Genomic DNA, 25913 nt, shown 5'->3' with positions numbered 1-25913 from the left:
AGTATTCCCTATTTCACTGAGAATGATGACCTAATCAATTCAGAAAAAAAAAGTATCCTAAAATTTCACAGCTCTCCAAATATAAATACCCAGCACTGCACCTTCAGAGAAAATGGCTCCTTTGTATGGAAAAGACCCCTCTGCCCTGTGCCTGCCACATGGGAAGTACAAGTGCACATATATTGCTTTAGAAGTGAAAATGTCAACAATACCTAATATCACAGAAAGCTTTCTAGTTTTTTGTTTTTTTTTTCCAATTAAGTTTATTGGTATGTTCTAGGTGTATACATGACAATCACCTTCACTATAGGGAATTTGTACCTGTACATGATATATCTTGCTTCATCTTTTTTCCCTATTCCCCTGCTCTCCCTTCAACTTTCTTCCCCTCCTAATTTACAGAAAACTGTTTCCATTTTTTCCTTCTTTTCTCATCATGTTTTAATTTTTTTTCCTTCATTCCTTTCTCCCTCCCCATCCCTAGTTCTCCTACCTGTTTAAACAACACATTTTGATCCTTATTTACACTTCCAGTTTCTCATACCAGAGGAATAATACAGTATCTACACATGTTCATTTGCTGCTTTTAAACTGCAACTGAATCGGGGAAGAATCTCAATATTCTGAGTGGCTGACGCAAAGAGATCTTAAGGTGGAGTCCAACCTGACAAATGCTGTGACTTAGTAAGTTCACACTGTCACTCAGTGAGTATCTGACAAACATGTCAGAGGACGTAATTCAATGTGAAGATGCAGGGTTCAAGACCTGGTACCACAAACATAAAATATTTTTGTTTTTGTTTTTTAATTTTATTTAAAGAAAGACTCAATGAAACAGAAAATAGGTAGAAATAATGCATACGTTCAGAGAAAAAAATAAACAGTAAGAAATCACTAGTTGATGTTTACATATTGTCGTTTTACAAATAGTTTTTCAAGATACAAAAGTGGAACATATAAAGTGGGAATTCAAACAACGAGACTGCAAACAGGTCTGTTCAACTGTCCAACAGAAACTTAGTAACATGGTTGTCAATCCTATACACTTAAACATACATGCAGTTATCCATATCTTCATTTATGTTTAAACAAACTAAAGCAGGTTAAAAATCATTCTGAACAAAGAATAATAGTATTGCTGGAACAAACATAAAATATTAATACAGTAGTTAAGATACATTAGAGATTAGACAAGAGGACATATAGAAAGATGTTGGGGTCTGTGCCTAGATACCCAAACAAGTGCACGGCGAAAGCCCAAATGAATGAGACAAGCGGTATGATCTTCAGAGCTCCAGGAGGACCAAAATCCTCTGTAGAGTTTGTAACGCTGATTGCTGAGACAGACTGCTTCTGGGTGGCCCATATTTATTCAAAACAAGGAAGGAGTTGAGTGGAAAATGCAGGAAACCTGAGCAGGACCTTGGGAGGGGTTCAAGGACCCTCGGAGCAACAGATGATGCTAATCAAGAATAACTATCCTAGCAGAAAGTCTCCAGGTGGCCTCAGCTGTGGCCTATCTTGCCCCCCAGACGTCTTCTTGTTCTCAGTTCAGCCATGCCCAGGGCCATGCCGCAGCCCGGCGTGTGTATTCAACTTCAAGGGCTCCAACATATTCCTCCTTTTTGTTTCACTGTTCCCTGAGACAGGTGACCAGCTGAAGCTGGAGAAGTTGTGTTAGGAGAAATCCCACAATTGAAACCCAGTACAGTCCATCAGTCTATAACAGTAGTCAGTTACCAGTGTAGCCAGCAATTGTCAGAAGGTGTTAGTGATTTGAGCTTTTACAGCTAACATTTCACTATGGCATTACACTACACCTTCTGAAATTATACTTTTCTGCAAGAGGTTCAAGACCCAGTTAAGCTAAGACCCGCATTTCTTGCTTTCTATCAAGGTCAGTTAAATCGTCTCAGGAATTACCTTAGAACCATGCATAGCACCTCTTGGCTCCTCTATCAGTGTCAGCCATCTGGATGAGTCGTGGCCATTGCTTGACCAAGTTGCTTTCTATCAAAGCTTGGGAGATTTTTTTTCTCCTGGTGACTCTCCTTAGGCACACCATACATCGAAGATCACTTTCCTCTGTGGTCTCATAATCTTCTTGATCAGAAGACTGGGGACTCACTGAGTATCTTAGGATGGTGCAAGCAGAGGTTCTTTAATGTCCTGGGTCCCCACTGACCTTGAAGGGCTGGGGCCAAAATACTGGCTATCCTTTTAGCCCATCTGTATATCTAATTTTTGGTCTCTAAACATCAGTTTCTGAACATCCAGAAGAAAAGATTAATAACAATACAGTATATTAGAGGCAGTAAGCTTAACATTACTAATTTATCTAAATATGAAGCACCTTAGAACATTAAATGAAACCTATTTTCTACTATCCATGGACACTTTTAACATTTGAATACCTACAGAGTGTTAACAGCTACACTTTTTACACAGCAAATCAGAAATCAAAACTGTATATACCATTGTATCATGACAATTATGACATTTTTGTAACAATGCAAATTATAATTTTGACATAAAATATCCCTTTTAGTCAATCATCCCTATCTAATACATAAGAAGCTTCTCTCCAATTTATTGACCTTTAGTAGAATGTGAATCTCACAAGTCTTTGGTACCAGCAGAACCAGCTTCAGGTCTGAACATGAAAAAAGTCTATTACCATATATAATCCCCATTTTACAATTTGGAAAATCAGTATATCTGGAAGCATGAATACATTAATATACCAGGTTAGTAACAATTGTCATAGCTACATGAAAACCCTTATATCAGAGCATCTTTAAATAAGAACCTTATTGTCTAGAAAATTTAATCTTTTAACAATGACCAATGTGAGTGCATCACAACAATATATTTTAAAGAAAATTTATTGAGGTGTCTCCCAAAAGGCTATGGAGACTATTGGGGCCTCCAATCAATAAACATGAACTGGTTAAAAATGTTTCCAGGCAGCTGCTTTCTTATTTATCAATTGGAGTCCCGTCTAACAATCTAAGGGATTTTGTTTACCCATCTTAATTTTTTTGATCTTATGAAAAACCCAAACATAATATTTAACCCATTATTTTTTTAAATACACTCTCAAGTCCACAATAAACAACAATATATATCACACTTACACATCCAGTCTTTACATCATTTGGGCCAGCTGGCAACCAAGGTAGAAGCATGTTTTGTAAATTCACAACTCAATCAAACCTTTGATCAAATGATCCAAAAATGCAAAAAAAAAAAAAAAAAAAAAGGAAAAAAGAGAAATTGCTGAACACAAAATAAAAGGAACAGCTGTTTATAGAGTAAACAAATAGACAAACATGGACAGATGATCTGATAGATGATCTGTGCAGATTCAGACAAACACAGAAATAAGCACACAGCCCATCAGGATCCTTGAGAACTCTCCAGGTTCCCTAGGGCCCATTTATATACTCATACCACACCCCTTTGATAAACTAGCTCACCTCCTACACCCCGTGCTCTCAGTGCTTGAACACCTGTTCACCTCCAGCACCCCATGCCCTCAGGGCGTTTCCCAGGTACTCTGTGCCTCATGGGCACTCTTGTACAGATACTTGTGCTTTTTACTCTACACATGTGAACAATCACTAGCTCACAACTGCTCACAAACAGACTGGACAAACAATACACAGACAGACTGACAAACATCCTACAATATCAGAGTGCACTCAAACACATCCTTAATCAAATTGAATTACAATAATTTCTTGCAAATTTAGAATGTATAACTAAAAATTGACCAGTCAGATTTGTGACAGGCCAGTTAGCAGGAGGTCTCATATAAAAGGATCTTGGAAAGGACTGTAGGGGTTCTGCAAGCAAAGGGGAAATAAAGCAGTAACTAGAACAATTTCAAGTACTGTTGGGAAGGTAAAGACATTGGGTAATGTGAAATAAACCACAGCCAGGTGAGTGGGGCAAATGCAACCATTAGTTGGAATTTAGGGCACTGAGCAAGAAAGCTACAAGCCCCACTTCCTGCTAAGTGGCTGCAGTGGGTGAGCCAGGAGGAGAACCAGTCAGCATCTCCTGTGAGCCTACGGAGCACAGGCTGAGAATTAAACATCCCATCCCCCGCATTAGCAACTGGAGGCCAGCAGTCTTAGCATCTCCGCGGAGGATGACCGTATGCAGTATAGCAAATATGGGGGATCTCCTCCTATCTCTTTGAAGGCCAGTGTTGTTTTCACTGTTTTGCTTTATCCTGACTGTTTTTGCTCTATTCAATATTCTGTTTTGATAGGTTTTATAAGGTTCTGTTTTTGGTTTGATTTTGCTATATCTGATTGAATGGAAAACTATTGTGAAGATAATGAGATATACTATGATACCTATTACTGTTATCCTGGCATCCTGCTTTGAAGCTCTGTACCAATTTCACTGCACTGTCCCGACTGGCTTTGTCTTGTTCTGTTGCATCTGACTATCTTCAAAAAACAAAACAAAACAAAACAAAACAAAAAACGCAACCATTCAACAACAAATACCTGGTTGCTCTGGATGGCAACAAGAGCTGCTGTGAGCAAAGGGGCTGAAAAATGAGTAAGGAGAGAGGGCAGCCCTTTGGGACTTGATCCACCGTAACTGCAGTGAGTGTGTGAGCAATGCTCTGAAGGGCCTGCTGTAGAGAAGGAGAGTCAGAGATCACATCAGTAGGATCTGCGTGACCCCATAAAGCATTGAATAGAGGAGCTATAACCTGAAAAGGAAATGTGGTCAATAGCTAAAGAGAGGGTAGGGCATCCATCTCCCAGGGGAATAGCAGCAGCCACCACAGGAGAGCCGGATCCTTGATTTCCACAAGTAACATCCCGAGTTTTAGAGGAGACCTAAGGCAAGACAGTTAGTTGGGCCTCAGATTCTAGTTGAATGGGTAAGACAGACCACAATTGAAGCAACAATTTTCCAGTCTAATCAACATCAAGAGCACAGGGAATCACAAAAATGCCTCTTTTTGATGCATGTGAGCAGGGAAAAAGTAGGTCTGTTGTCCTGGGAAGTAAAGGACTATGAAAAGCAGTAGGAACTTTATTTCCAATTGGAAATTCCAAGTTCCCTAGGGTTCATTTATGTACTCATACCATGCTCCTTTGATAAACTAGCTCACCTCCTGTACCACATGCTCTCAGTGCTGGAACACCTGTTCACCTCCAGCACCCCATTCCAAATTGATTTCCAAGTTGATAGGTTCATCCAACAATATATCTATACCAGAGCACCCCTTGGTGGCATGAGCGGATTGTTAGAAGAAGTGATGTGAAGGGAGTTCCCTGTTGTTCCTGGGCTGGGAATGCGCCTGCCATCTGGTTTCCTAATGATTGGCTTTGTTTATTATTATTATTATTATTATTATTATTGTTATTATTATTATTATTTTGAGAGTTTTGACTACATTGGCTGGCCCAATGATTCCCATTTTTGCAGATAGGACACCGGATACCTGGTCTGTTATTTTTAGGTTTTGCCTTACAATCTTTGTGTACATGTCTGGGTTTTCCACAATTAAAACAAGTCACAAGAGGCCATAAAGCAGCAGCCAACAATTGCATTTTATGTGCTTGAGTCCCTATATATTGGCAAGCTGAAATCATTTGAGCCAAGGTAGTAGCAGGTTTCACATAAACATCTTTTAAAGCATTTCTGAAGTCTTGGTTTGCATTTTCACATGCCAACTGCTTTAAAATAGAGGCTGCTGCTATGTCCAGCTGCCATTCAATAGCTTTATTTAATCTTCCTATAAAGGTAAGGAAAGATTCAGTGGCCTCCTGTTTAATAGTACTAAAGGAACCTTGAGCATCAGTTGCTTCAGGGATTCTTTTCCAAGCTTTTAAAGCAATTTGAGCCATTTGAAGATAACCTTAGGGACAACATGGCCTGCATCCACAGGGAGAAAAAGCAGCCCTACCCCATGTTTCTGCTGCATTTCAGACAGGGAATTCCCCATAACTTACCTGGGGATTTTCCGAAGAAAATGAAGTAGATGCTCATCAGGGGCCATGTTCCACCCCAAGAGCACAGCAGATGTCTCCACTGTCAAGTCCCTGTTCAGGAACCAGCTGTTGAGGTCTGGGCCTAGATCCCCAATCCCCCAAACAACTGCATGGCTAAGGCACAAATGAATGGGACAAGCAGTATGATCTTTAGGGCTCCAGGAAGACCAAAATCCTCTGCAAAGCTCATAACCTTGATAGCTCAGACAGACAGACTGTCTCTGGGTGGCCCATATTTATTCAAAACAAGGAAGGAGTTGAGTGGAAAAGGCAGGAAACCTGAGCAGGACCTTGGGAAGGGTTCAAGGACCCCTCAGAGCAACAGACAATGCTAATCAAGGAAAAGTATTCTAGAAGAAAGTCTCCAGGTGGCCTCAGCTATGACCTAGCTTGCTCCCTGAGGCATCTTCCTATCCTCAGTTCAGCCATGCCTGGGCCAGGCTACATCCCTGCACCTGAATTCAGCTTCAACAGAAAGATACCTCTATCTTTTAGATATCTAAAAGATATCTATCTTTTAGATAGATAAAAAATAAGTAAGTGGCCATTTATTTACTATGAAGAAAAAGATAGCCACATGTTTGTTCTTCTGATAAGGGGTGAGGAGACTCAGGTTGTAGAACCCCAAGGCATGACCCTACTTCCTTGGCAACATTCCCAAACAGAACCCTAGGAGTTTTTGTTAAACACCATCACACTCCAGTAAGAGTCAGCTCCCGAGCTCACTTGGCCAGAGACCGTCAACAGCAAGCTGCAGCCATGAGACCTCAGACAAAGAAACACTATGTGAAAACAATTTGAGCCATTTGAAGATAACCTTAGGGACAACATGGTACAGACAACTGATTCCATCCAGAAACTGCAGCAACCACCCAATTGTCACAGACACCCTAGGAAGGTCTCCACAGGACTAAGCAACAGTGAGCTACCAAAAGCAAGGTACTAACACAAAAATCTCCCTCAGCTCAGAAACTGGAAAGACTCCAAAGGCAAGTTTCACCAGGCCTAGAAGATCTCCCCAGGGACAGATAGAGAGCCTACAGAATCAGAGTAGTCCAGGGTGAGAGACTAAAGTCATAGCCACAGGCCCCAAAAGATACTGAGAAGCCTCATATAACCAGCCAGGCCCAGGCCCAGAAATAACTTGGTAGTGACTATGTCAAAGTCCAATCTATATGGTCAGTACAGGCAGTCAGGCCACTGCTGAGCACCCTCTGTGCCAGTTCTCCTGAGAAGAAGTGCATCCCATCTATGGTCTCTTCTTCCCCAGCACCTCCATGATCTACATCTCCACCCAAAAGACCCTGATTATGGGAAGAGACAACATGATAACAAGTTTTGAGACTTTCCTCTCCTTTAAGGGCCTTGGCAACGAAGTTTGAGATGTGTGCTCTTTTGACAATGAATAGCTTTTCCGCATGAAATTGGTAGATGAAAAAAGAGACCTGTGTAGAGTATCAGCTCCACTGAAGTTAAAAGAAGCCTACAGGCTTTCTGAGCTAAACAAGGATAATGAACTCTTTTTGGGGTTCTTTGTTTTTGTTTCTTTGTTCTGTTTTGTTTTTGGTACTGGGAATCAAACTCAGGACCTCATGCTTGCCAGGAAGGATAAACAACTCTTAATTCATGCACTGCATTGTATACCAGAGCATTGTGAAATGCCTTGTTCAAAAGATAAATGCAGCTACTACAGAGGTGCATGCCTCTGGAGAAAGCTTTATTGTGCAAATGGCCATACTTTTCAAGCCGAATGTTTCAACAGGCATTCTCACTTTGCCATAGGCACAGACGGTATAAGGGGATTTGGAAACCAGGTAACACAAGTGTTTCAACTGGAAAGTCTTTGTTCTTAGGCCACAGACTTGCCACAGTTGAATGAGGGCAACATTCTTTGCCACCAGAACCCATGATGCCAATGGCTTCAGACCATGCAGACGGTCATTTCATATGAGCCTTCAAGTCATGAGGGTTTGGGACAAATTGATGAAGAGAATGAGGCAGGGAACACCAGGGAAAGTAGCAAAGCTTTATCCTGTTTAGTTCTTCAAGACTTGTTTGCTCTAGGTAACAGGAAGAGGAAGTTACACAAATTACCGTTGGTTCAATTTTTAAAAATTATATTTACGCAATAAAAGTTGTGAAAAGAGCTTGTCTATATTGATCAGGTACAGAGAAGCATGTTTTGGAGCAGGCATCAAATCCTTTTCTTGTTGAACTGCATTCATGTTTTTAGACAGAAAGCAGACTATTCTTCATTCTAGACTATACAAATAGAGAAGATCTAATGTGTTACATACAAAAAATACTTCCTGGAAAACATGCCAGATTTTACTCTGCAGAAGTCAGTTTGGCACTCAATTATCTTCATGAGAGAGGAATACTTTATAAACTTTGAAACTGGACCATTTATTACTGGACTCAGAAGTGCATGTTAAGCTCATTGACTGTCCTGTGGGTGAGGAAAGATTACGGCCAGGAGACAGGATGAGCGCTTTCTGTGGCACTCAAAATACTTAGTTTCAGAAGTTAAGAGGGAGGTAACAGTCTCAGTGCTGACTAGTGGAGTCTTGGAGTACTAATGTTTGAGATGTTGGTCAGAAAATCTCCATTTCATCTTGCTGAGAGCTTTGCTAACCCTTATGAAAACTCAATCAAATAGCTCTTGAAAATTGTTTTGGAAAGAAAAATTCACATCCCACATTTTCTATCTGTAAAAGCTCCAAGCGTCCTAGAGAGCTTTCTGAACAGGGACCTACAGGAACGACTAGGCTGTCATCCTCAAACAGGATCTGCCAACATCCATACTCAGCGTTGGCTGAGATACAGTGGGATAGCTCTCTTTAGACCAAATATTTCTGAGGAATTTGGTTTGGACAACTCTGATCCTCAGTTTACTAATGAACCAATCTGGCTCCCTCCTGGTGATAATGACATGGTAAGGGACACTGATCAATATGAATTTGCAGGTGCTGAGTATATCAATCATCTTTTGAAGGATGAAGAAGAAAGTGTCTGATCCTCATTTTCCAACTAAGCATTCTGCTTATGTTGCCATTTAATACCTGGGAAAATTTGTTACCAGCCTGGATAGAATTAACCATTTCATAATTGTCTAATTTTAATTATTTTAGGCTCTTTTTTTTGAAGTTATATTTAAATGTAGCAATTAGTTCTTATAGTCTACAATAGAGGATGCTACTGTAACATTCTCTATTGTTCTGTAGATAGAATTGCTTTTTGTCATTTGACTTAAATAAGAAGGAGGCATTCACTTGGTGGCCAAGCTTGTAAACACATTCTTCCATTTATTAAGTGGAGACAGAATGTGTAATATTTTTTTTGTTATTCACTCTGTGGGAAAATAATTTGTCATTTAAGTAGAAAGTCTTAACTATGCTTGTTTGTCTCCATACATTACCTGTCCTTTTAAGTCCCAATTTATGTAGTCTTCAGGGGAACCCAAAAATTAGTAAGCATTTTGAATAAATCTACAGCAAACACATATGTTATAATTCTACCTCCTCAGTTAAATTTTTTCTTTAGTAACACATGAAATAGATAATAGGGGCCATTTGCAGACTGTGGAAGAGAAAGTCATTCCTCACCAGGAGGTGATCCCCACCTGGAAATCAGCACCTTGCACGGGCCACTGCCAGAGAGCAGGGACAGCCAGACCCAAGCCCTTCTCCATAAGTCAGCACCATTTGCGGACCCCAGAGGGAGAGAACCAGGTCTTACTAGGTGATCCCTGCCTGAAAATCAGCACTATGCATGAGCCTCTGCTGGATTGGGACAGCCAGGCCCAAGCCTTTCTCCATGAGTCAGTGCCATTTGCCCACTGTTGGGGGAGAGAACCAGGCCTCACTCACGGGTGATCCCTGCCTAGAAATCAGCGCCATGCATGGGCCACTGCTGGAGTGGGGACAGCCAGACCCAAGCCTCTCTCCGTGAGTCAGCACCATTTGCAGACTGTGGGGAGAGAGAACCAGGTCTTAGTAGGAGGTGATCCCTGCCTGGAAACCATATCATTTTCATTGTATTTTTGGGTTGGGTTTTATTCTCTTTTGTTTTATTGGATTATGTTAAATTTGATGGCATGTGCAGCTATTTAAAAGATAGCAAGACACATTATGGTAGCTATTTTGGTTTATTATTGGCTTCGAAGTTCCTTATTGCATTCATTGTTTTGTTTTTATTATTTCTATTCCATTGTATTGTGCTTGATTTTTACTATGTCTGAAAGTATCTGTAGCTATTTTGAAGACAACAAGACATCATGGTAACTATTGTTGACTTCATAAGGTTTTGAAGTCCTGTGTCACTTATACTGGTTTATTTTGATTGGTTTTATTCTGTTTTATGTTCCTTGGTTTTATCCTTTAAAAAAAAAAAAAGAAGAAAAGGCAGTAGGATTTATTTTAGGGGTAGAGTTCTTCAGACTTTTATTAAAATTAATTGTTAGCAATCCATTTACATAGTTGCCAGATACAGCATTATCTGTTTATTTTAGCACCATCTTTATGCAAAGGATTTGAAAAGTTAACTGTGATTATCTAAGTAAGTCACAATAGCACAATCTCAGTAAGATTAATTTTAGGGATGCTATCTAGGTTTAAATTTAGAATGATTTAAAATGTGTGAGCATTTAAGAAATTATCCTTTTATCTTGTTTCAGGTGCTCCATTTCACTAGAAATACAAGTTTCCCAAGACTTGTCATCCTATGTTGTCTTTTTTTCAAATAACTTAATTTGAAAGTAGTGGAAACCTCAAAAGAAAATGTTTACATACATTCACATGTTTGTATGTGAGGTCTAAATGCTTCTCTTAATGCCTGGGACTTGTTTTAAAATGAAAAGCGATATTCACATCATAAACTTACAGAGAATTCTGACATGGCAGAAATATATTTATATTCATGACCATTCTTTTAAGTGTTGCCCTTTCCTATGGGGCATTTCAGTATGTACAAAAATCACATAGGGAGTTTAGTTGTGATTTTTACTACTGGGCCCACATTAGAATTCTTTCAGGCCTTTGGACCTCACTTTGAGAAAAGAATAGAAGCTGTACTCATGGTAAAATATTTCAAGATGGTATAAGCAGCCAGATCCAACTTCATGAACATTTTTGAATGGATCTTAAATGAATGACTTCATTAGATATGTTCCCTGTTCCCCTCAACAAGTCTTAAAAGTTTTCTACCAATGATATACAAATGACAAGCATTTTTCTTTGATGAGGTTTTAACCTTCATTCAGGGTGATCTTACGTTTTTAAATTTTTTTCAGTAGTAAGATTTGCAGTGTATATGTTAGGCAGAATTGCATTACAAATACATTTGTAACTGCATTCTATTTTTTGCAGTCTTTAAGTGTCATACCAGTTTTTCTTATTATATAGAAGTTCTCTCAAAATGCTCACCAGCGGGATAAAGCCCTTTGCAGTCAGAATGGTTGGCATTTTGGGGTTCTAGGAACTAATTTATTATAAAGTCTGTGGTCAGATCATTTTATGCATGTGAAGCCTGGATTAAATATCTACTACTGTACTTGTTCTGTGCTAGTACATTTACTTTATAAATTAATTTTGTCTTGATTTTTCTCATGTAGCATGCTGCTTGGTCATCATAATATAGTTCTTGTTTCTGTGACTTCTTTTGATGTTAAAAATCTTAAGCATAAACTATAGATAGATAGATAGATAGATAGATAGATAGATAGATAGAAAGCCCCTGCAAGTCTCATGTGCTTGGAGACAGGCCCTGAGCAGAGGAGTTGGCTCACCTGGTGTGTGACCCAAAAGGCTGTATTCTTGTCCCTGCCCCCACACTTTTCTTCGATGCTGTCAATATGTAGCTTCCCTCCACCATGCCCTCCTATCATGCTTATCCTGCCTTGGAGCCAGCCAGTTGTGGATCGAACTATAAGCCAAATTAAACAAACCCTCCTTTACATTGTAGGTGCTGGGTATTGGGTCCAGTGATATAAAAGATAACTGATACAGAAAATTACTCCAAGAGAAGTGGGGTTGTTACTGTCACTACTGGTTGTATCTTAGCTGTGATTCAGAAGGCTTTGAAACTGACTTGCAAGGAGAATTTGAAAAGATTTGTAGCTGGAGGTGACAGTGCATGTCTATAACCCCAGCACTCAGGAGACAGGCAGGGGAGCCCTGTGATTGTGAGCTAGTCTGGGCTATAGTGAATTCAAGGCCAGCCTGACCTACATAGTGAGACCCTGTCTCAAAAAAAAAAAAAAAAAAAAAAAAGGAAGAAAGAAAAAAGGAAAGATTTGGAGATGCAGACTAGAGAAACCCTAGAATTCTGTGAGAGAACCTGATGGGCCCTTCTGGTCAGAAGATCAGGATACTGATGGGAATTTGAATACTAAAGACCAGGCATGCAGTGTTCTGATGCAAATTAGGATTGTATTGGAAATTGGACTGCAGATTATGTGTGTTTATTTCTGGCAAAGAACTTGTCTACATTTTGCCCATCTCTTATAACTGTGCGTGAGGCTGAATTTAAAGAGAGGTAGAGTAACTGATCCGGGGGAGGAAATTTCAATGCAGCCCAGCATTCACACTGCCAGCTGTGCTTAATTATATTGAGAATCAGGAGCAAAAAGTGGAATTTAAAAATTTCATAGCTTGGCCAGAAAGGAAGGGTATATAAAGTTGAGTCCAAGGAGAATATGGTTGCTGAAAGGATTAACATGAAAAAGCCTAGAACTTTGCACAAGAACTTTGCTTTGTAGGAAATATGCCTTCAGTGCATCTTAGGAAATGACTGAAAGATCCCACCCAGCAAAACCTCAGGAAGGTAAAAGACTAAATTCATTTGAAAGACTATTCAAGAAGAAAGCTCCAAAGTTCCCACTTCATTCAGAGTCACCTAGGGAAGTATCTCCCTGAGTTGAGCCATCCAGGCACTCAGAGGCCACCGCAGCCATGGTCCAAAAGGCCCAGGCTCCTGCTCAGACCACAGCAGATTTTGACATCATCCATGTGGTGCTGATTTCCCACACATGGCAAATGCAAGAGTTTCAGGATCAAGGATACAACCACTCAGATTTCAGAATGCTTAGAAGACCAGGCAAAAATGTATGACAGGGTCACAGCCAGCACGAGGAGCCACTAAGATGACAATGGGAGAAGCTGTGAAAAGTGAACCTGAAGGTAAAGTGGAGACCTCAGGACACCGCAAATGCCATGAATTTGGAACATCTGCTGAGGAAAAGTACAGGCCGTGAGCAGAGCCAGCCCGAGAGAGGCCATGGGGGCTACAACTAGCAAGGCCATGGAGCAGGGCTGCCCAAGCCCCTTGGAGTTCACATCTCACCACAACTTGCCTTAGGTGATGGACCTAGAATTACAGGACTTAAGTGTTTGCCCTACTGAGTTCTGATCTGGTGTTGGTCCTACTCCTTTGTATGCCATTATTGCACCCTTTTCAAACTTGAATGTCTACCCTCTGCCATTGTATGCCAGAAGTGTTTCACTGTCTTTCTTATTTTTATAGGCTCACAGCTAAGACATTGCCATAAGTCTCAAAGGAGACTTTGGATTTAGACTTTTGAACAACAGTGACACGTTTAAGACTCTGGCAATCCTTAGAGATGGACTAAATGCATTTTTCATAATGAGATGGGCATAATCCTTTTGCAAGGGTCAAAGATGGAATGTTAGGGTTTAGATCTATCACGTCTCCCTACAAGTCTCATGTGCTTAAAGGTGGTGCTCAGTCAGAGAGGAAAGATTACTGGGTACATATCCTGGAAGACTGTATTCTTGTCCCTGGCTCCTGCCTTCTCTCTGTGCTTCCTGGTTGCCATGAGGTGAGCAACTTTCTTCCTCCATCATTTCTCCCTTAGTTAGAGTGAGTCTACAGTGGATTGAACTGTGAGCCACATCAAATATCTTTTCCTTTAAGCTATTAGGGGTCAGCTACTATGTCCAGCAACAAGAAAGCCAACTCATACAATCTGCATTCAGTGACATCACACTGATACCATGGAAATCAGTCACTGTTTGGGTGTTTACACCACAGACATAGGCAAGAACCACAGACCGGTTCTTCATTTTCTCAGAGAACTCATTCTTACACATTTGCCAGCACATCTGTCTCTCACCCAAAGTGTCCTAGTGGCTGTCGCTCCAGCTCTGACCATGTGCCCAAATCATTTGGATAAGTCACTGGCTATCCCTGGACATACTTTTCTGCAGCTATAAACTGGGAAAGCTCAGCTCGCTTCTTTTGAAGTTACATTGCATTTCTGACAGTTTTAGTCCCTGGGAGGAATGTGTGTGTGCACGCACATATATGTGTGTGTGTACCCACATGTGGATGCTCAAGTTTAAATTTTCTTTCCCTGCATCAGAAATCATAAATGCAGGCATTGGCTATAAACCCCAGCATGATTTGGTGAGCTGTACCTCTTCACTTGGGCTATTAAATCATTTCCCCTCCAAAGGTACACATGCTGTGGCATAAGGAGCAAACTGTTGACAGATGGTGGGGAAACTTCACAGGCCCATAATTGAGCCTTATTTTCATACATTCGTGCCAGTTTGAAATCTAATTGCCAATAAAACAATACCGTGATACTGCCACATCTAATACCTCCGCCACTCTCCAAAGTTACACTTGAATCCACTAGTAAATTCTAATCTCCCAGAGAAAAATATTTCCCTCTCTCTGTCAGAAAAGCAATGCCATAAATCCATGTACAGTGGTTCATTTTCAAATGCAAACCTCCTTTCTCCAGTCCCCAAAGAGCCCTTACTTGGCTAATGTTAGTGCCTGCCTGAGAGCAGTAGAAATTCTTTGTTTACTCGACAGAAGTCCAGATGTGGTTGGTGAGCTGGTGATGGGGTCTTTTGCAGGGAAATGTGAAAGGTTGCTCTGGACCAGGGTACCCACCTGCCTTCCTGAGTGACCCAGGGCTCTGCTTTGACGTTGTTTCGTCCCAGTCACTGGAAGATGACCAGCGCCCCAGCACCACCCACTGATGGAGGGAGTGTGGAGGTGCCCCAGCCTTCCCTTCCTGCTTCTCTGTTTTCACTTGCCTGATGAAAAGGTCTGAGGATAGATCGATCCAGATCAATTTGAAGCTGTAAATAAAAAATGAGCTTTCAGTGGGATGCAGGCACGCAGGGGCTGGGTTTGTTGGTGTGGACTGAAAAATGTACCTTGTCACCTCAAACCACAAGCCTGCTAAAAGCAGTTATAACCATCCTTCCCCAGGCAGAGTCTCGGCCAGTCTACGAGAAGTAGTTATAATAGAGACTGGAATCCATGCCCAGCCCAGAAATACCTCGGTAGCTACAGCAAATATGAACCTTACTGTGTTCCATGCATGAGCAAATCTGCCAAAATGAAACCTATTCATCCATATAACCAATTAAGAAAAGAGTGGGGAGAAATCATTCTTGCCTATACCATTATTACATAGACCCTGGCAGTGAGTTATTACTTTTCCATTTTACAGATAATAAACTGAGGCTCAGATACATGATGATTCGCAGAAGTGGGATTTAAAATCAGATTAACTGATTTATTTCCAAGTCGAAGTCTTTCAGTACTAGAATGAAGTGAGATCATGCTATGGGAGCTTTAGAGGGTTGAGTCCCCTCCTTCCTACCCCAGCCCCCTTCCTTTGTGGCCTTAGCCCTTCCACTCTAGACTGCACACACAAAGAGCCTTGAAAAGTTGGAAGGAAGTTACCATGGTTTCCTGGAGGCTTCTCTTTTTATGAAAAATACACAATACTGTGTATTTTTACACAATCCCCCACCTCACGGCCTGAAATCTAGACCAAGGCTTCTCAAACAGAAGCCAGCACAGGGATCATGTGAGGAATCTGGTGAAATATGAATTTTGACTCAAGAGAATTACGTGGGGCCCAGGGTTCTGCAGTCCTAATCAGCTCACAGGAGATGCAGATGCTATTTGTCCAGAAACTATACTTCGAGAGGCAAAGGCACAGGCCTGCACTATCCAACATGACGACCACTTGCTGCATGGGGAAGGGAGCAGGACTAGGGATTCACACACCAGGAAAGCACTCAGCTACAACCCTGACTTTTTTTAAGAGACAGTCTCACTAAATTGCCCAGCCTAACTTCAGACTTACAATCCTTCTGCCCTAGCCTCCAAAGAGTTTGGATTACAGGTGTGTGCCACTACACATGGCTGAAACAAAATTTTATTGAGTTGAATTTTAATTATTTTAAGATATAAGAAACTAAAACAGTATAAAATATTTTCCCACAAAATGCAAGTTACTGTTTCAGGAAAACTATATTTCAATTTAACTGTTCAAAATTTAGCATCTCTACCAGGACGTGCTGGAAGAATAAAACACACACTAGATCTCAAAGATTTAGAGCTTAGTAAAATAGTGATCACAGAAAGTTTGGAAAATGGGTACCAAAATACAGTGACCTAAGGAATAAGGGCTAGTGTTTTATAGCATAATAGGGTGAATACAGTTCACAATTTATTATATATTTGATAAAGAACTGGAAGAGAAGAGTTCAAAGTTTCCCAATACAAGGAAATTACAAATGTTTAAGGAGATGAAAATGCTGATTACCTTATTTGGTCATTATACATTGTATGCATGTATCAAATTATCACACTATATTACACACATATTGTAGTCATCGTTTGCAAGGAAAACAATTTAATACAGGACACATAATTTATAGAATTATTTTATAATAATCACCCAAATAGCCAAACACAAAAAAGTGCTGGAGCTGGGGGTTTGGCTCACTGACATAAGCACTTGCCTGCAAGCGTGAGGTCATGAGTTCGATCCCCGGTACAAAAAAGTACAGGAAATCTGTCTACACACTTAAGACCAAAAGAATCCAGCTGAGGGCCTGGATCTTATGGCAATGTCCTCCATGAGCAGTTGAAGACCTAGAGCCCATGACAATGCCCCCCACAAGTCCAACTGGAGGCCTAGAGCCCAGAACAATGTCGCATGCAAGTTTATTTCATGAATCTGCACTGGAAGGCCCAAAGGTCAACGGTGGAAGCTAGAAAGTGTGTGCCAGCAGGCTGAGGGATCTGCACTGGAGCCAGGAAGCAAAGCTCAAGGTAAGGACCAGAGCTCCCCTAAAGTGAACCGCAGCCACCCTTAGGCATAGACCCGAGCTCCTCTGAGGCTAACAGCCAAGTTCATATCAGGAAAGAAACTCGACAGGCTCCTCTAGGAGAACCAATGGCAACAGGAGAACCAACACCCCCACAACTTCTCCAGGTCTCCTTTTTATGCTGTTGGCAACAGTCCTCAGGTGGGCCCTCCACACCCAGCACCATACTGACTCAGTTCAGCTGAGTGTTACACGCTGACCACCAGTTGACAATCTACCACCCCTATGTATAACTGAATGTAGATCTTTGTTTCCCTTTTTTTTTTAAATCTTTTTTATGGTACTAGGGATTGAGAGTAGGACCTTGCACATTTGAAGGAAGCATTCTGTCACTGAGCTATTCTCCTAGCCCTGTATTAGATTTTTTAAAAGTCTTAGTACTTGGGGGGGGCAGAGAATGTAATGTCTTGTTAATAATGTGTTTATATTTTGATTACATGTTGAGGTCATAATGTTTTGGGTATGTTGACTTTGCTAAAGAATATTATTGGTGACTGGAAAATTTTAAATTATATATGTATTATTATATTGTAAAATATATATTTGTGTTCTGTCTTGTATGCTGACCCACCCTCACACTGTAGGGTGTACTACTTTTCCGACAGTTATTTGGCCCAAACTTGTTCTGCAAAGGCTGTTTCTTTTCAACCTTTAATAAAACTTCACTACCATTTATATACACACACACACACACACACACACACACACACACATGTACTTTTGTCCTTTGATCTTGTTTCCCAGCATACACTCCTAAATTCTTAGAATCTCCAAAGTGGTGTCTTTAGTGTGCTAAAAGGTGACATGGCTGGCAGTCATGGGTGGCTCCAGGATGGCGGCTGGTCACCTGAACAAACTAGGCAAGATTAGAGGACTGGATCTTTCAGCCCCATTCCTAACCTCCAAGGAGAAGAGAAGGACTGACGTTTACAGTGGTCATCGATGGCCAGTCATTCCTATGTAATGCAGCCTCCATGAAAACCCAAAGGACAGGATTTGGACAGCTTTCAAAGACCAGAACATATGAAGCGTCCTGGAAGGCAAATCACCTGAGAGCACGGAAGCGCCAATCGTCCCCAACACCTTGCCCTATCCATCTAAATTGGTCCATTTTCTGTTACCATACAAAATACCTGAGCTGAGTGTTTTATGAAGGAAGCAGACTTAGTTCACAGTTTTGGGAGCTGGAAGTTCAAACAGCATGTCACGTGTGTGTGTGTGTGTGTGTGTGTGTGTGTAAATTTGTTGTGTTATGTGTTTGTGTGTATGCTGATCTCTTTCCCTCTTCTTGTAAAATCCCAGGACTCCATCCAATAACCTTACCTAATCCTAATCACCTCCAAAGACCCCACCATTGAACACGAGAGTCAAATTAATTTTCCACCCTTTTCCTATCTCACAGTGAGTGCTAAAAACCAATTTGAGTTACCGCCTCTTCACTAGTGCTCATTATCAATTTCATTTGTAACATCCTGTATAATAAATCAGTAAGTGGAAGTAGATATTTCTCTGGGTTCTGTGAGCCATGCTAGCATATTAATCAAATCTGAGCTGGGGGTGTGCACACCCTGATTTATACATGATCAGCCAGAAACTCAGGTGTGACAATCTGGTCCCTACACCTACTATCTAAAGGGGAGGCCTGGGCCCTCAACTTGTGGCATGGGATGCTGTCTCCAGAGAGACAACAGTATTGAACTGAGGAATATCCAGCCACAGAAGTCTGTGTTAATTGTCAAGGATCTAGGAGATTTTACCTACATCTCATCAATGGTCTGAACCATAAGCAAATGGATGTAGCCTGAGACTGTTGGGATGTGTTGCCTGGGTTTTGAGGGCAACAACATCACACCAGTTCCTGTATCTTTTTGGGTACCATCATTCAGCACTGCTCCAATCCCCTCTCTTCCTTCTACCTAGAGGCAGGTGAAAAACATCATTCTCAGTTCAGCTGCAATTGCACTGGTAGAAATAAAAGGGAATAAAAATAGTGTCATGAATGCCACACCAGCAAACAAGCCCAGTCTGGGAACCAGCACCATGCGTAGGCTGCCACTGGACTGGGAACAGCTAGACCCAAGTCTCTCCCCATGAGTCAATGCCATTTGCAGACTGGGGGAAGACAGAACAATGCTGCACCAGCAAACAAGCCCAGTCTGAGAAGCAGCGCCATGCACGGGCCACCACTGGACTGGGAACAGCTAGACCCAAACCCCTTCCAGCATGCAGGCTGGCAAACAAGAAGTACCAATCCTCCCTCGTCCCCCCTGTATGTGACTGCCTTATCTGGAGAAACACAGGCTGTGATGCTAGCTATGGAGGTGAAATGCAATTGGATGCCTGTGGTGCGTTACTGTTTCATTGACCTTGCAGGTCTTGGGCCAGGGGTCTGCTCATAGGTTCAGAGGATATCAGTTCACAGCGTGGCATCTAGTGGGGATCTCCTTCTGAGGGTTGTGGCCATTGTTGATTCCCTATGGTCTTGTTTTGAGGTCCTGTATCATTTCTATTGTTTTGTTACGTTGGGTTTTATTCTCATTTGTTCTGTTTGATTATGTTAAATCTGATGGCAGGAGAAGCCATTTCAAGGATGGCAAGATATATTAAGGTAGCAATTCTCGATTTACTATTGACTTGTTTTAAAATCCTTTATTGCATTCATTGTTTTGTTTTTATTGTTTCTATTCTATTCTATTTTGTTGTTTGATTTTTTAACTATGTCCAAAGGTATCTGCCGCAATTTTGAAGCCATTGAAAGGCATTATGGTAATTATTGTTAATTTTGTTGTTTTGAAGTCCTATATCTCTTACACTGGTTTGTTTTGATTGATTTTATTCTTTTTTATCCCCTTTAAAATAAAATTTAAAAGTGCCACGAGGAAGTTCAAAACAGTGCTGTGTATAACAAAACAGCAAGCAACAGCTTATGTGATGTCTACAATAGGAATTAGTTAAAGTGAAGTATTAGCCCACCTACCAGAATGAACTGCATATGCTTTTGAATTTTGTCACAGTTAACTATATGACATGGCACACTGTCCTTAATATATACGTAAGTGCTGAAAGCATCTAACAGAACAGTATGTGAAGACTGATATTGTTTTTAACTATTTATTTCTACATTTGGTGAAAGATTGGCACAAAGCACACTGCAATGGTAACCGTTACTGTGCAGCAATGAGCCCACTCTTATTTCCCATGCTGAGGGCTCTACTTGCATCTGCTTGTGTAATACTTCCTGTGACTCTGGAGAGGAGGTAGCATCACCCAAATTTTACCAGAGACCAAAACTGAGGCTCTAAGAGAAATGGAGCTCCAGTCTTCCCTTGGACAAAGCTACAGGGCTCTTGCAGGAGAGTGCAAGAAGTATAGGATCACCACAGTCCCATTCAGTGTCCCCTTACAGCCACCCCCATCTTGTGGTCTAGTTCCCTCCCTTGCCCACTCCAGGCCATGGCTTTGGCCACTTCTCCTGTCTCCTTGCATCATCCTGTGTCCTCTCTCTATTCCTTCTAGCTTAGGATCGCTTTGTACTCAGGTTTTTATTAAAGAAAAACTGCCTCTCAAAACTCCACTTTCCTCTCCAGTAGCTGCTCCATTTCTCTGCAGCACAAGTGCCCAAAAGAGGAGCACACAGGTGTCTTCAGCAAAAGGGCATCATCATACCAGTAAAAGAGATGACAGGATGACTGGCTTTCTAAGATACTTTATGACAATTGGCTCCATCTGGACTCAGGGCCCACGTGGCAAGGCATAACTCTTTACAATTGAAAACCCAGCCTCCAAGTTCATAGGGCAGGAGCAGAAAGCAACCTTGGAGCCCCACATCTCCTTGAGAGCAAACTCCTACGAGTAATATGACAGATTCCCAGGAGCCACCCCAAGGATGAGCATAGTTATTCAGTCTCCTGTGGACATCAGAGATCATCAACACCATTTTCTACTTTTCAAGCACATGTTTCCTAGCCTGACAGAAAGCCCATGATCTCTGGGGTCAGACAGATCGGTGTCTGAACACCAGCTCTCATACTTCCTACCTGTGTGACCTTGAGAGAGAGATCAGATCTCTCTGGACCTCTGTGTCCTCCATGGCAAGTAAATGTCCATGAAGACCAACAGACAGCAAATGTATTCTTTTAGAAAATTTGGTGCACACAGATCACATACTGGGTGTTGATGAATAGCTACTCACCTCACAAGAGTAGTGGAAGTTACTGTAATGGCCTGGGTCCCTTCTGGAAAGACTGGTCCTCCACACAAATGCCACCTCATGAGGAATTTTCCTTTGGGCCTTCAGCCTGTCTCCTGTATATAGGTTGAAGCCTCTTGCCTGTAGTGATAACAAAGCATATAACTCAATGGAAGTGAGTTTAACCCATGCAAAATATGCCATGAATTTGTAAGAGCTGCTGGGATTGTAGTGACATCATGAAGGCATATAGGGATTTGGCTTCTGGGTGCTCTAGCTTGTGAAGACCTCAATTTTCCCACAAAAACATAGCTCGTCCAAGGTGGCTCCACACAAAACATCCTCTTCCCCAAAGGCCCCTCTATGGAGCAGCCTGATGTAGCAGGAAACTATCTGGTGTGGGCTGCCACTGTGTCACCATTGATGGAATTTCCTGCCTGCCCCTGAGCATATGGTGGGCACAGTAGCTCCTCTTCAGAGACCTTTTGGATTCCCAGATAATAGGCTCAGGTCTCCATTACCAGTGTCACACCACCCTCAAAGCCCTGTCTCCTGTCTGGACAGGTGGACGCTATCATCTAAAGATAGGGCTCTTTCCTTCACCCCAGCTGTATCTTTAAGGGTAGGAGACAGAATCATTCTCTATATTTGCTATCCTACCCCTGAACAGGGCATGTTCTGTGTCAAATTGAATACAGGGGGGAAAAAATTCTGGAAAAGTTTTGATTTCTTGGAACTAAGGGGGAATTCTCTCATCTAGCTATGAGTGAGTTAAAATAGTATCTGTAATTTTAGATTCTCTATATAATCTAGGTGTTGTCACTTGGTAATAGTAATAATACCACAGTGCTGTGGGCTAATAATGTTCCCAAAGCTTATATGTTGGCATTTAAAACCCCTATTACAATGGTAGTTGAAAATTATGTCTTTGGGGAATAAAATTAGGTTTAGATGAGGTCATAAGGGTGGGGTGTCTCAAAGACCTAATAAGACATCTTAGAATATATGTTCTCTCTCTCTCTCTCTCTCTCTCTCTCTCTCTCTCAACTATATGCATGAAGGAAAGGCCATGTAAAGATAGCAAAAAAAAGGTAGTTATCCAACCCACCTTCCAGACACAGACCACTTGGCATCTTGACTGTGCACTTCAAGTCTCCAGAATTGTAAGAAATAAATTCCTGTTAGTTAAGCCACCTAGCCTTCGGTATTTTGTTCTGGCAGTCCTAGCTGACTAAGAGACTGTATTCATCAGCTTTTCTGTCAATGGGACAAAATATCCAACACCCACAGCTTCAAGGAATTGAGATTTAATTTGGCTCACAGTTTGGGAGTTACGATTCATGGCTGACCAGCTCTAAGACAGGAATATCATGGTAGAAGTACACGGCAGAAAAAAGTTGCTAACGTCATGGCAGCCAAGAAGCAGAGACAGAAGTGAGGAGGCAGGTAGGAGAGACACCCTCCAAAGCCACATCCCCAGTGACACACTTCTTCCACTGAGGCCCCACCTCCTAACAGCCCAGTTAGCTATGAATTGTATCAATGAATCAATCCACTAATAAGTATATTGTCCCCATGATTCAGTCACCATCCAAAAGCCCCACTCTGACAAAGGAGTCTTTGAGGGGGAGGGGGCTTTCTAAATCTAAAACATAACATTCCACCCGTCCCAAATGGCTCATGCCCATCTCATTATGTAAAAGCTGATCTCTGAGAGTCACCGAAGTCTTAACAGTTCCAGAATTGCTGAAAACTCCAAGTCCAAGGTCTCCTCTCAGAATCAAGGCAAACTCTTAGCAGTGAGCCCTTACAAAAATCAAAAAAGGTTAAATATTGTGACCATATAACAGTACAGGATAAACAGACATTCAGTCATTTGGTCTGGTTTTTTAAAAAAAAATTTTTGGGAATGGTTATCAAAAGCAAAAATATTTATTAAAAAGTTAATCTTTTAAGTCAACCAAACTTTGGATTCAGAAATGATGACTCAGAATGCTCTGTGAGTAAATAAATGCTTGTGAGCTAATTCAGCATGGCTTTCATGTACCCTGGATCTTTACATGTTCCCCTCATCAGGTCTTGCATGGGCTGAGAGGGCAAGAGATTCTTGTAGATTGCCAAAAAAATTTAAAAGAACATAAGCTCTTTGAAAAAGACAAGTGCACCAGGCATAGTGGTACACGCCCGCAATCCCAGCACTTGGGAGGCTCCGGCAAGAGGAATGTTACAAGTTTGAGAGTATCTTGGGCTATACAATGAGTTCATGGATTTCCTGGACTACATAGTAAGACCTTGTCTCAAAAAAAAAAAAATTAAGAAAGGAAAAGGAAAGTGTAAAACTGAAGCTGATGACAAGAAATTAATGCCAATTTTAAAAAAAGAAATAGAAGGAAACTAAAAAATTAGTTATGGAAACGTGAATGGCTTTGAAGCAACAAAAACTAGAAAGAGAAGAATCAAGACTTACAATGTTAGGAAAACAATGTGACAGATGAGAAGGACAGGTAAATGATACCCAGCAAGCTTTTATTTGGTATTCCTGAAGAAGAAAACACAGAAGAGTAGTCAAAGATATGACAGATGATAACCCTAAAATAAGAGAAGACCTGGAAAACTGCAGGCTTAGTTTGAAATTTGTGATCTCAGACCAATTTACTCAAGAAACAAACTCCAAAGAGCATCTGAGCCAAGTAATCAAGGCAATAATGAAGGAACATTCTCAGGTTTCCCAGTGTTCCTCTCTGCAGCAGTGGGTGCCCAGAGGTGGAAAAGAAACTCATGCAGAATTCAGGACCTGGAGAAGAGCAAGATGTGACCCAAGAACCCAGGCAAAGAATCACTATGTATAAAGACAAGAGATGTTTTCAGGAAATTCAGCACCAGTCAAGCCCTTCCTCAAAATAAAATCTTGCCAACTAGTAAATGAATCCAAAAGTGACACGGCCACAGTAATCAGGCCACTGATGTGCTGGAATCTGCAGCGGGGACAATGAGAAGAGGGCCAGGACCTCTTCTTCTCTATACTTCAGCTGCTAGCAGGAGGCCTGGTGCTGCTGGGCCATTTTTGGAGACCCTGCCTGAGAAGTAAGCTAACACAGGGCGAAGCAGAGCCTCAAGATACTCCTGATGATAACAGACCCAGCAAGGCCTAACTTCTTATACTTTTCAGTTATAAATCATCAAATCCTTCCTAGCAGTGTTGAGTTTTAATCTGGCTAGAACCGCCAGGACAGTATGGAATGGAAGGGCTGAGAGCAGGCATTCCTATCTTCTTCTGTTCCTCCAGGGAACAGAAATGTGTGAATTAGGATGGGAGGAGAGGCAGCCTAGAACACACAAGAATAGGGTGCCACCAATGAGGCAGCCATTCTGCCATGTCCAACCAAGCAGAGTTTAAGACTAAGAGTAGCCACCTTAGAAGGAAGGTGGAATGGCAAAATAGGGCATGAAAAGACAGGAGTTTATTGAAAGATTTTATAAGGAGTATCACCTGTTTCATCCCACCATCCCACACTCCAATGGGCCCTACATCAAAGCACAAGTCACCCAGTGCGGAGCAAGAATGTGCTCTTAGGAGTTGGAATCAACTGGCTGGCAAGATGACAGCTCATGTAGACAGTGTAGCCTCTGTATGCTTGTGCTCAGGCCCTCCCAGAGTAATAACAGCTCCTGCTCAGCCTCGTGGGGGACCCTGTGTCTTAGTCATTTTTCTCAAACTGGAACAAAATACCTTACATCCGCGATTTAAGGGAGGAGAGGTTTATTTCAATGCATAGTTGGCTGGCTCCATATGGCAGAAAGGCATGGTGAAGGAGAGCTAGACAGGGCAGACAGAAAGCAGAGAGAGGTCAAGAGATCCAACCAGGCCCCACCTGCCAACACCAAGTCAGGTCAAAGGCCCCTTGATCCAGTCACTTTCCAAAAGCCTCATCTTTTAGTTCACAAGGCTCTGGGAGGACATCCAGATATAAACTAAAACACCCTATGACCTCAGTGCTCCCAAGCCCTCTTGCTTAGGGATACGTGGACAACTAGGCATCAGCAGACATGTGAAGCAAGTCTCCAACATTAGAGTGAGAAACCAAGAATAAAGAAAAATGAACCAATGAAGAAGTAGAAGAAAAGAAAGAGAGAAAGAAAGATGCAGACAAAAGCTAAAAGAAGTGAATAAGGACAAATTATATTTGGGATCACTGCAATAGAGGGGAAGAGACCCCACTACACACTTGGGCTCCATTCTCAAAACACAGGGTCAAAGGAGGACCTGTAGCCAAAGGAGCAGGAAGCCAACGGATGGAAATTACTTGGAGGAGACATCAAGTCTGATGGCGAATTCTGACTGAAGCAACCAGACTGTTTTGTTGAAGGCAGATTTAGGTGATCAGATACCAAGAATGGAAAGTAAGGAATTTTAGTCAGATTTGGGAGTTACCAAGTATAGGTCAGGGGTTATTTCTTAAGCTGATTTTGCAGAATTTGTGATTAAAAGTGAGTGTATGAGGAAACATACAGATGGGCCTAGGAGAAAGTTCA

At 41.6% G+C, this 25913-nt stretch overlaps 1 long non-coding RNA gene across 1 annotated transcript in view; it reads right to left on the bottom strand.

The window, feature by feature from the left end:
- Positions 1-788: 788 nt before the first annotated feature.
- Positions 789-25913, bottom strand: part of LOC106028472 (uncharacterized) — a 62723-nt gene continuing 37598 nt past the window's right edge. Inside the window, exons 4-5 of the long non-coding RNA XR_001202098.3 lie at positions 21384-21521; positions 789-15139 (exon numbers count right to left, since the gene is read on the bottom strand). This is a non-coding gene — a long non-coding RNA (uncharacterized LOC106028472). The remainder of the gene's footprint in view (positions 15140-21383; positions 21522-25913) is intronic.

The sequence above is a fragment of the Cavia porcellus genome, unplaced genomic scaffold, assembly GCF_034190915.1.
Source record: "Cavia porcellus strain 051 isolate PalLab524CR breed Dunkin Hartley unplaced genomic scaffold, mCavPor4.1 scaffold_28, whole genome shotgun sequence".
NCBI lineage: Eukaryota > Metazoa > Chordata > Mammalia > Rodentia > Caviidae > Cavia > Cavia porcellus.
Note: the sequence above shows the minus strand (reverse complement) of the source record. Positions and strands in the feature narration are given on the sequence as shown.